The 12,614-nt window shown below is 47.2% G+C and overlaps 1 long non-coding RNA gene across 1 annotated transcript; it reads right to left on the bottom strand.

The window, feature by feature from the left end:
• Positions 1-8,787: 8,787 nt before the first annotated feature.
• On the bottom strand, positions 8,788-12,366 carry LOC126869123 (uncharacterized). Its single transcript, XR_007690828.1, has 3 exons — positions 11,155-12,366; positions 10,976-11,051; positions 8,788-10,839 (listed from the first exon to the last, which is right to left on the bottom strand). It is a non-coding gene; the product is annotated as an uncharacterized LOC126869123 (long non-coding RNA).
• Positions 12,367-12,614: the final 248 nt, after the last annotated feature.

Below are 12,614 nucleotides of genomic sequence, written 5' to 3' on the forward strand. Positions count from 1 at the left end.
GTCGGTTTCTAACACTCTCAGATCTGTCCACGTGATATTTCGATATATGTTTGAATGTACGATATTTGAATATATCGCTAAAACGCGAAAAAGAAGTTGGGCGAACAACGGGCAACTTTACGGGAATTGAAAGTGAACGAAATCCGATACGAGTTGATCGGTTAGGTGTATGTACTTATAACGTGTATGTGCAGATTCGGATGAATTGAGTCTTGTTCGATCCGATGAAATCGACGTTGGATCGACGGCAGAGTATAGAGTCGTTATTCATAATGTTATTCGTAATGCGTTCATTTGTAGTTCGTTTATGGTAGAATCGAAAGATCGCTATGGAAAATTGAACGATCGCATCTATTCGAGTAAATAGCAGGCTCAGTGACGTTCTTTCTTCGTAGCTTCTAAGTTACTTTTACTATTTAATAATGTCACGTTGTTTCGTATTGCGAGAATTCTTCTTACTTTGCGTGTCTCTTACGCGGTAAATGTCATCGATGGTCTTCGTACTGTGTAAAATATACGATACAGATCAACGATGAAATACGATGCCTCGAACTCGTCGTCTCCAGCCTTTGATCTTCCAGTGTTTATCGACGAGAATTTGTCTGGCGTGTAATTAGCGACTGTATCGGAAAACGGGAAAGAATTTCCGCGGCCACCAGAGGACAAGTGGTTCCTTTCTCGCGCGGAATCGTGCTCGCGTAACGAGGCTTTGCAATCGAGAAGCTCTCTTCTCCGCTGCAATGTGGTGTCCAGTTGCAACACGGGCTGGCCGTGTTGGCCCGTACAAAAGGGTCCTTTGTGCCGTCGCCTCTCGTCTAAATAGCCGCATGCGGCCTCCACGATGGCCAACTATCCGTGTACGGTTTATAGAAAAATCCCGTAGCGCACGTTGCCGTATCGTCTAGCCTCATGGATCGTGGGGGGTCGGATGCCGCCCATGAGGGCCCGTGTTTCCAGGATCTGCTCTTTCTCTTCCTTATCCCTCCCTTACGTGACCAGCAATGAGACGACACCACCGATAGACAAGTGCGACAGGTCGATTCCACACCGGAAGAAGTGTTTTTATCGTCCATACGTCTTGCACCAACGACCGTGAAAAATTACGTATAATTATCGCGACATGATCGTTCGGCGATGAGAGTTATCGGAAGGTTTCTTCCTCTTCGTCCGTCTTGTAGTTCACCTGTCAAGAATTGCGTTTGATATCGAAGCTATCGGAACGAAAAACGAGAATGATCGCGATATATTCGTGGTCTATCTCGCGGGAAACCGACAAAAACTGTCCCTCTTTTCATTGCAACAATCCGAGTGCATAGATGCGTATCGGATCAGTCCTTTCTCTAATTCTCAACTGTTCCAACTCCATTTTTCAAAAAAAAAAAAAAAAAAAAATGTAATTGACCATTCTGGATATGTTCGATTGGTATAAAGAAGACAAATTTATAACAATACGAAGAAAACTCTGCTCAGAAAGCGACAAATATTCAGTTCTTTTAACTAGCAATTTTATTCGGTAACATTAAATCTTTCAAACTTTGTATTGGATTTTCTCAGTTTATAAATCAGTTGGTGAGTTAATATTCGTAGTACTCGATCATCTTTATCTATTAAAAATTTCAACGAGCGCAAGGTACAGAGAAATATTTATTTGTCTAGCAACAATCGTCCAAATGAATTCTCGCTTATCCATCGAATCCAAGTCTGTTAATTAATTCGAAGCGTCGTTTGGCAAACGCTAAGAAATCGAGGAAACGGAGGCAAAGGCCAACCGTTTGTCAGGAGAGAGGGTCACGTGTAGTCGCTCTATTGTGTCGCAAGAGTCCGGAGAGCGCATTTTTGAAGTTAGGCGGGCTAGGAAGTTTTCTCACGAGTGGGCCAGACAATTGCGTGGATCTGGATGTCTAGACGGACGCATCCCTCCTTTTATTTTCTGCGTTGCAACCGAAAACGCAGCCACGTTTGCCAGAAACTTCGCCTCGACGACGCGGCTTGGCCACTCGTTCCTTCCTGCGCCTTTTCCTTTCCCTCTTCTTTCCGCGCCTTTTCCTTCTCTCGTTAAGCCTAGAAACTGCTCTTTCCAAGCCTACAACGAATCGATCGACTCGACGCTCCGTTAAATTCGTCACGATCTTTCGTTCGTATCTTATCGATGTTGGCGTCGATTTTTGCCGCGATTAATTCTTCGAAGTAATTGGAATTTTACGAGGGTCGAAGGACGACCCGTTAATTACTAATTACGCGGGTAATAATTCGGTGGGTTAATCGCCGGTTGAGGCGAGACGCGTTACGCGTCGCTTATTTATAACCACGAATGTTGCTGGCATCGGTAGCGAACAACCGAGTAATTGGATAGCCGGCCGACGTCTTCTATTTGTTGTTCGATACTCAAATGCTAAGACAAGAGCGATCCACGTGCTCTGGTCAACGTCACGACGCGAGATCGCCGTATTCTCAACGTCGGACACGCGGGAGCGATATTAACGCCATTGTTCCTTTACAGCGATGCGATGTGATTTACAAGCGAATAGAATTTCCAACGAAGGATCGCGCGATTTCTACTCTGAAAAATAAAGCGTCGTGTCTTTTCTACGCGGATATTTTACGCGAAATTTGTACAATTTTTGCGTAAATTTATTTGACACAAGCCGATATAAATTAACGAAGGTTTTTCCGAAGCTACGTCCTAGCGGAAGATGGATAGAACCGAGAGCGCTATCTTGTCTCTGCTTTCGTGAAAAAATCTGTAAACTTTTAAGTGGAAGGACGGAACGTTAAAGTGCCGTTAATAAACTTTACGTCAAATTAAGACACGTTCTGACTGTTTCTTTCTGTAAGGAAAAAAGAAACAGGGAAGCGTGTCTATGGTGCCACTTGAGGATATCTCCGATCCCTGGATTACCTTACTGGAACTTCGTGTCAACAAACTCCGATCCCTTTTAGCGTCAACTTTCATTGGTCCCTTAAAGTGGTTTGAATGCTTCGGATACTTGGGATTATCCGGATAATACGGTCCAGATAGAGATCTTTCGCATTTGCCAAGATCGATTTGGTTAAAATTGGTTTAAAGTCGGTTACATCGAATAAAGTGTTAAAAATATAATGCGAATTATATCGGATGTTAAGCGGGGATTGATCGCGTTAGCCAATTTTGTTTTTTAAGTTTCCAGAAGGTTTTGTACGTACGTATATGATAGTTGTTTTTGCATACGTTTACATTTCGTTATTCTGCGAGTACACTTTGCTCGAGCAGTAACTTACCAGTTGAAATCGTCAGTTACACGTTGTCGGTCGTTCGTCGACTTATCTACCGAGGATACCCGATCGCCTTTCGCGTTTTCCAAAGTCAACGTTGTGAACAGAACGGAGAAACCTATTTTACCGACGTCGGTACGTATTTCGAAAGATATCCTTCGTCGGTCGTCCTCTCGATAGCGTTCGTCGTTGTTCGATCAGATGGCGACACCCTCTTTCTTCCAACAACTCTTCAACCCCCTAAATCATCGGAAACTAACGAACAAACCTTACGGTACCCCGATTGGTGTCCCCCGTCGGTTAAACCGTTATCGCAACTATCAAATTGGACGCGACGATAACTCGTAACGAGACAATCGACGCATCTTACAAAATTTTAAAAGTTATCGTCGTATTCTTGCTGCTATTTTACCAACTTGCCAAAGAAGAGAATATCGAATCCGAAGAAAAAGAATTCATATAACTCGTAACGCATCGCGATCGCACGCGGTAACCCGAAACGATATCCGTCAGTGATCACTAAATTTCGGGGACAGGATGTCCCATAAATAAGACAGGGGCGGGGGAAAGGGGTGAGAGACGCGGAGAAATTCAATAAGCAGGATTATCGTTGAAGAAAAACGATCGGGCCACGGGTCGACAGGGCGAGATCGTTAACGAGGGAAAACGTTGGCGGCGATATCTCAATCGGTTATCGGACGTTAATGAATTTCGAGCAGCGGCCACGAATCGGTGTATTACGAAATTAGCCGGGACCTTTGGACCGTTCCAGAGGCTGACCGGCCTAGAAAAAGTCGGACCCGCGTTTCCAAGCGTCATAAATCACGAAAAATAAGGCCAGAAGGGGCGAGCTGGGAGCGGGGCAAAAAATCGGGACGCTGCTGTAGAGAATAGGAGATTAACATTCTTTTCTGTTCTACCTTTCTGTCATCAGGGGAGATTGCGAGCGTCCCCGAGCGTGCACCGAGAATCATTAAGGGATCCTCCGTAATTTGCGAAGGTGTCTCGTGTGCGTGGACGGTGATCAACGCGCGTTTCAGAATAAATCAACACCGACTGCGTTTTCTGATGAACGTGCGCGCGGCCAGCGAAACGCGTCAGGATCTCTAGCGTCTCGTTTACCGGTTAAGGTGATTCGAGGCTTCTGGGTAATTTGCGCGAGGCGATCGAGCTCTAGCGATGCCGATTAATAAGCGTCGTCGTAGCTCGTGGCAATATCGTACCAACTTCTTCGATGCTTATACGCGAAACTAAGTTGGCAAACTACGGACAGGCTTTATTTCCAAGTCCCCTCATTTTCTCGACTTAATTAATTCGCCTCTTGGCGTTCGACCAACGTTGCGATAAAGGGCCACGATAGTCGTATAGATTTGCAAATTCTTTTGCTCGAAAATTATATGTAATTATTTCTGGAGTCGATGTAAGGGGTGAACGAGGATTAATCGATTAATTATCTCGTCTATACGCAGAATTATTATTTGTCAAGCATATTTGTTTACAGTGGCAACGCTGAATTTCACGATTCTCTGTTTGTCGTATCGAAGAGGGTGCTTCGATGATTCTCGTAGCTGCAAGTCGAAAAATCGGAACGAATTCTCTTACAGGGTAGCGTGTATCGATCGACGCGACGCGACGGTCGAACGAATCGTCGAAAATATCGTGTAGTCGAATTCCTCGCGTACAAGACAAGCTCCTCTGTCGGGATCGTCGTTATCTTGATATCTCAGCTGGTAGCTTCGGTGATGGTTTTTGTTTTGGACAGCGCGTCGTGTGCACCAGGGGGTAGGCCCAGGGTGGTCCAATTTGTCTGCCGGTTCGATATTGTTACGAGCTCATCTTTAATAATACAGCCTCGAACTGGCATCGTTCCTCGACGTTTTTAGATAGCCAAACTCGCTTTGTCGGCATCCCAAACTCGCTGTTCGCATCCGGATATAATAAAATTGTCCCCGTTTATCGATTAGCACGAATCTTATCGCGTTGACGAGAAAACTTTGAAAACGTTAAATCCTTTTTTAATACGCTCGCGTCGTTCCAGTTTGTTTGGCAACAGTTATACCATGCTTATCTCGAACGTTCTTCCTGTATTAATTTTCCAATTTATCTATCTACTCTTATCGGTCGAAACTACAAACTATGCGACGATAACCGCGAGTTAACTAATTCTCTAATCGATGTTTCCCAATTAATTATCAACGGGACAAATAAAATGCTGGCAATTACATGGATATCGGCGTGGAACAGCGACAACGATCGATCGATCGATAGATTCGATCGATAGATCGATAGATCGTCGATGTGTAATTCGATTTCTTTTCGCGTTGCACCGTGGTGACTACGTTAAATATTACTAGGAGCGGTGGCCGAGCGGCAAGGAAATCGATCTATGATTAATCGCGGCAGAACTCGTTTTCGTTCGCGCTCGTAATCTGGAAATCGCTGTTGGCTGGTTCGAAATCGTTTTTGCGGCCTTGCGCCTCGGTCACGTTACTATGTAATTAACGTCTACCGAGGCGTAAGATTTGATTCGCATCATTTCGTGGTTTTCTTGCCGTACGGCTTACAAGCGTTTCCTTCAACGTTCGCCTCCTCTATTCCTATTAGATAGTTAATTAGGTTTCCGTCTCATCGGCCGGAAATTAACAAGATCGTTGTTCTTCGTGGCGTTCGATCGCGCTAGTCGACACGCTCGAAGAGAAAGCGGGGCTAGTTTGCTCAAAACGATTCCGATGGATCGGTTGGTTTCTGCGAGGTTGCACGGTCGATTCATCGCGACGATCGATGGATTTTAAGAACAGTACTTATCCGAGTGTCGTTTATGTGTGTTTTTTTTTTTTTCGTGCTAGATGTTGATTTTAATTTGTACAGCTGCAATTAATAAATGGAACACTTTTCTCGGAATAACGACGCGATCAAAAGGGTATCTAACATCGAGTCGATTACGGTCGACGGTCGGAAGCTGCGATAGTTCAGAGCAGCTATTCATACGCACGGAAATAACGTTGCTTTGGCAACAGCTTCTAAATTCATTCGATCGCGATAACTCGGCGCGCGTTGCACAACGAAATCACCAGCGTGACAAAGAGGTTCCCTTGGTTTCTTACCCCGACGACGGTTGAAATAGCGCGTATCGTGTTCAAATTATCTATCCAACTTGTAACGTAATAAACGCGAATATAGTAGAACCTGTCTGCTCTTCCTCCGCGTCCGATTGCATACAAATTCTTAATAAACGCATGCTCGAAACCAAAGCGATGTAAACGCTTTAGAAACTGGCGAAGAGTTCTCGTTGGTCGATAATACGCGACGATGAAACTAATCTGGCTGTAACGACGAAACAATCGTCGGACGCGATTCGACGGAGGTGCGAGGGAAACGATGACGGCCGCATAGAAGGAGGATCGAGATTACGCAAACGCGGATAACAGAGGACAGAAAAGGGGGGTTAACGTCGTAGGGTGGGTGGCGAGAGCGTGGAGGTTCAAGTTTGTGGCTCGTTTGTACGCGATAACGGCTTATCTAAATAGTTTAGACATGAATTACACAAGCGGGAGTAACATTTATGTTTCATCACGGCAAGAGCCGACGGGACCGTGACGCTCCATATCTGTTCGCCGACGTCGCTGCCAACCGAACGGTTCCTTTTTTTCCTCTGTACCCTCCGCTCCCCTTCCCGCGTCCCCGGTCCGTCGTTCCTTTTCTTTTTCCCCCGTTTCCTCGCTCTTTATTTTTTTACCGTTTCGACCGAACGTTACAAATTGCTTATCGTCTCGGCGTTGGCAGCACGTTGGGTCGTCTTATCGCGACGTTTGACCCCGTCGTTCGGTCGTAGACGAGATTTCAAACCAGACTTCTCGACGATTCAACGGCGAGGCACGACCGATATCGGAAATTGAGCTGAAATTAATTCTTCTAGCTTGCTTTTTCCTCTTGTTTTTCTACGCTCGGAACGAGGCTGCGACGAGTGCGAGGTTGCGCAGTCGATGAGGTTTGAAATTGTTCGTGGAAAGCTGTGAACGATAGGTTCTGCCCTAGATAGAAGGTTGCCGTGGTAAGAGATTTTTTGGGAAGAGATACGCTGTAACGCGCAAGCTACGCCGCGAGTGTTTTCTCCACGATCGAAAAGGAATTTACTTCGTAAGAAAAATTATTCGCGTCGCGCCACGTTGAAAGATGGCGAAAATGGTAGAAGGCACGAGCTATACCGCGTCGCTACTATCTCCAAGATGACCATCCCCGTGCAATATGGACGTGGGAGAGATTCGTGGCGCAGATAGAGCTCATGAACAAGGTATAAAGAAAGCGAGGAAAGAAAGCGGGTTTTACTAATGGGCGGCCGGGCCAGGGTGTAGCCGAGCGTCCCGTGAGCGTGAGCGGCACGTGAAAACATCTCCATTCCACGGGTCACGGGGCCCGGCCCCTATGTGGAATTCATAAGAGAATAATGTCGGCCCCTTGAAAATTAATTTAATTTGTACTAGAAACCGGCCAGAAGAAACACGGTTCACGAACGAACGGACGAAAGAGGTAGAAATGCGTCGGAAGAAGAAAAAAGAGGATAGAAAAGGAGCGAGAGAAAGAGAGAGAAAGAGAGAGAGAGAGAGAGAGAGGGTGAGGAGGGGGCGAGGAGAGGATCGAGGAGAATAAGGAGGTGGATGAAGGAGAATAGACGGCGTTCTTCTTGGAGGGCGCAGGTTAGGGCAGCGTGCACCAGTGGAGGGGGTAAGATGGACCCCTGCTGGGTAATATATAGCGGGCCAGTTGGCTCGAAAGGCGCTGCTCTGTCTCCGCGGCGGACTCCTTAGCGGGGCACTGAAACTTTACCTCCCATAATTGATACGAATGTCTTTTCAGGCCGCGCTCGAACATCGCACGGCCATTTAGTCGAGCTCTCCGCTTCGACTCACGGTCAGCTCCGCATCGTTCCGTCTTTCTCTCTTTCGCTCGTTTGGTCCGTCCGTCTGCGCCGTGGCACAGAGACGATCTGCCACGTCAATTATCAGCGCGCGCGGCCTTCTTCACGGCCCAGGCCGACACTCGCCACTTGACCCATGCCGGATAATTATTGCCGCCGACGCGAATCTTTCACCGTGTCCACCTTTTCCGTTTGACGCCTGGTGGGGGAGACAGTCACGACCGTTTCGAAAACCTCCACGTCTGTTACGCTGACGATGACGCAATTGGAAAGATCGTCTTCCGAGGTGCTTCACCGAGGTACAGCCCGATCGGGCAGAAGCGAAGCTTCTGGAGGGAGTCGGAGCGAAAGAGCGGGCGAGCGACTTGTAAGATACGTTCGATCTTTGATCGATCGACCCTAACGGCAGATCTCTGTGGTGCAGATACGTCGAAGTATCTTACGCGAAAATACTACGTAACGTCATGGTGTAGGAGATCATGATCAATTTGAATCTACGCGTTGGAAACTTTACTTTTGCTTGATCGAGTAGCCGGTAGAAACTCGAAGGATCGTTGTTTCGGTTGTATCGTATATTCTTTACATAATGGTTAATTGGAAACGGCGCTTCACGATTCGTATTTCGAGTTTATAGCTTGTATTTGCACGGAATACTTTTAAACGTACCGCGATAGCGTTGGTCGCAGCACCCTGCATTCACGCAGATAGCGTTGATCGCAACGCGTGAAATTCAAGGAGATTCCACGAGTCGGGAGGGCGATCGAAGGTTCTCGATAGACACGGGCAGAGGCTCGCTCGTGGCACGGAGAGGGCAACGCCGGCCCGTGTGCGCTCGCAGAAGAATTAATTAGTCGATCTCGCGCGTTGGTGGGTCCGAAATCTTTGTTCCCGTACGGTCTCGTCCTAACAGCATCGGTAGAACGAGCCTTGGGTAATTAGTAGGTACCTACCGATCACCATCTGCAAGGTGAACGAGCATTACCATGCTTAATGAGTGGTGCGCGGGGCACCCGTAAACCTCCTTGGCCGGTGTGCGAGGGGATTTCACCTCGGCCGTGTTTCTATCTCTACTCGATCGGGGACGCGGTTGGGTCGCGCGAAAATTCCACCTTTTCACTTCCCATAAGACGCTCGCACGCTAGCGTGTCATGTCTTGCTTGTTCGTGGCGAATCTTCGATTAATCTGACTTTCGATCGTTGAGAACGTTTCGCCCGATATTACCAGAGCGATGGTCGAAGCGAATGGCGAATGGTGGAATCTTCGTCTTTCGCCAAATAATATATTTCTTTCGAGTAATTAACCTGTTCGTCATAGGAAATTTATTCTTCGCTCACGATCGGATTGTTCGCCTTCCGCGTTTAATAATACCTTTGCTTCGAAACCCTAGGAACAAGTTGCTGAGTATTTACGTTTGCAAGAACCGAGCCAACCTAAGGAGCTAATCCGACTCTATTAACCTATAATTCCAGATCGATAGAAGTTTCTGTTTAATAAATGATTCAATCAACAGGTTAATTACTCATAAACGACACCGTGTAGTTTTTGGATAGCGTTGAACTTAAATATAGCGGTATTCTTGTATCGTTTGTAGTTAACAAAGTTTCTTACGTTCTTAACTCCTCGAGCGTCACGGTTCATCGCTGAAAGCGTACTCTACGATCGCACGAATCTTCCGCCATCAGCGTATATGATGCACGTTGTAACAACTAAGTGGACTACAACTAACTGAAGGATCGAGATTATTATTGAACGGAAGAGGATTAGTTCGGACGAGCAGGTTAATACGAGACGAGACTGTTCGAGATTTCAACACGGCACGGTCTCGTCCGTCAACGCATCCAACGCAAAAACATCGAGATACGCAAGAAATGTTCATAATCCGATTATATCCGTCATCGCTGCGACGACTGCTGTGGACTGACTTTGGACTCGGTGTACGTATACGGCGTAACCGCCGCTTGAGGGGTTAGGAACTCGCAAGAACCGAACGGCAAAAGCTCTGCGAAAGATCTCGAAACTCGAACGCAAGCCCGAAATTTCCACTTTGCTCCTCGATTTCCATCACCGTCGTTATTCCCTCGATCGTTATCGATCTCGTAGCGATTCTTCGAAGAAGCTGCGAATAAAAGGATGGAAGGGGCGGGGTCTGTTCATGTATTCAAGAAGGGATAGAGAAGGAGAGGTAGACACGGCGCGTATAACTACCACCGAAGTCAGAACCCCGGCGAGATTACGATCTAAGTATCCCCAGAAACAAATGCCGAATGCAGCTCGCCCATTGCCGGGCCCTTTGTCGGCTCCGCGACGGTGCCCTGTTCAGGGCACCAACACCTGCACGGGGCCCACGATCTCGTCGCGGAGCCACGCTCTCGGAAACGAGCCGTGTGCGTCGCCTGTCATACAGGCCCGTTATTGATTGCCGAATGCGAGAAACCGGCGCAAACCGCGCGCGTTTGCGTCCTCCTCGCCTTCGACGCTCTTACTCTTCTTCCCTCTTCTTGGAACTTTTGCTTCTCGAACGATAGCGCGTCTCCCTCTTTTCATTTTTCTACCGGTTGTCGGCGAAATCGTGGGGAGTGTCGCGTGGAACAAGACGTCTGAATCGAGGCGCGGTAGAGATTGCGGTGTCGATCAGCCGGCGAGACATTGACGGACTCTTGTAACATTTTCTCTAGACCGTGAATGTTTACGCGTTTATTTATGCAAAGAGTATCAGTGGTGTAGAGCGTTATACGGTGTAATATTCCAAGGATAGAACAAATCTAAATCCCATTTCTTTACTTGCATTCGTAAAAATATTAACTTACCTAACTACCAGCACGAAGGTTTTATGTTAAGTATTCGTTAATGTTGCTCTCCGGTGTCGGTCGTGGCAATCGAGTTCTATAAATCGACGATTTACTTTAAGGCTGTCTTAAAATAAGAATCGTAAGCGTCGAACGCGAATCGTCGACGTAAACCAATGCATTCGATTTTACGCGCGTACCAATAGAGGTTATTAACCGCGAAACGTTCGCCGAACACCTCGTCAGGCGTATATTTATAATTGTCGAACATCAGGTAGTCGTGGAATTCCACGAAAGTCGTACGTGCCGTTTCGTCTCCACCTTCACGCTCTCGTTACGATCGACTCGGGGCCATGGAACGACACGTGTTTCGCCAGTAAATCAAATAGGCGTCCACCGGTGCTCTGAAGTGGCTGCTTTCGGAGTGACTCTCTTTTACAGTCGATTAGAGGTATCCGTGAAACCCTCGAAGAATACAAAAGAAGCAGGTGACTCGACAGTGACTCCTCTCTTGACCTGGACTCGTTCTTTGTTAGGTTTTTGTGCCTGGAATCAGCGACGCCGAAAACTGTAATAATATAGTCCGATTCATGGGAAAGCCGGTAGGCGAATCCCCCGAGACGAGTCCTTAATGAAATCGTGTCCACGACGTTTCTTCGCGTGGGAGTCGATCACGTCTGGAGAATTTTCCGGGCGACCGGTTACGCGTTCATCGCGTCTCCTCGCTGAGAAGCAATCCGTGAAACAGGTAGGAACGACGAGGACTCTGGACAATGCCCGGCAACGAGAAGAAAAATCGTTCTTTAACGCGGTCGCGGCGACCTCCGCGTCGCGGTGTCGAATGTGAAACCGACGACGTTTATTCCCGACCGGCTAATTTGTATTTTCTACCTCGCACCGGGGGGTGGAGCGGGAAAATTCAATTTTTTTCGGCTCGATCCCGCTCGAGGACTTGGCGGAGCGTCGTTTGTCATCGTTTAAATAATTCCCTTTGTTTGCTTCGGTTTTTCCTCGGTTCCCTCTCGTCGAACAGGTATCACGGTTGTGGAAATATTTCTGCTCCGGAGGATCGAAGCGGAATGCTTTATGGCACCTCTCGCAGGTATCCGCCTAAAAGTTGACGACTGCTTTGGAAACGGAGTTTCAGAACCGTTTTCGTGCACGTTGAGACGATTCGTGGTCTCGCGGCCCGTTCGATAGTTTAATATCGTGGTTGAGGGTCGGATGATCCGTTCCACGAGCCATGTTTCCTCGTTCGCATCGATTTCTCCGCGCCTGGCACACTTCTGCGGCGTCGGCCCGCTTTACGGCGTTAACCCTTTCGACCTGTACCGTCTCTACGCCTCTGTTTCCGCGTCTCCGAATAAATTGCGGGTCCGAATTTTCGTTTCCAGTTATCTGAAACGTAGAATGTAACTACGTAGTAACGAACGTAAATATCGAATCGTAAAGAAATCGAGGAAAATGAAGGATGTCGCTTATTGTGAGAATTCAAAATGGGATTTTGTGTATTGTTATGTGGAAAAATGGATGAAGACGATCGATTGTTTAGCTCGAGAAAGGTAGAGCTTTCCATCGAACGGCAAAGTGTCGCGGATGGATTGCGATAGTCTTACCTCTAATCTTATCACTAATTTCACCTCTAATTCGCAGAACGCAA

The sequence above is a fragment of the Bombus huntii genome, chromosome 9 (genome assembly GCF_024542735.1).
Source record: "Bombus huntii isolate Logan2020A chromosome 9, iyBomHunt1.1, whole genome shotgun sequence".
Taxonomy (NCBI): Eukaryota; Metazoa; Arthropoda; class Insecta; order Hymenoptera; family Apidae; genus Bombus; species Bombus huntii.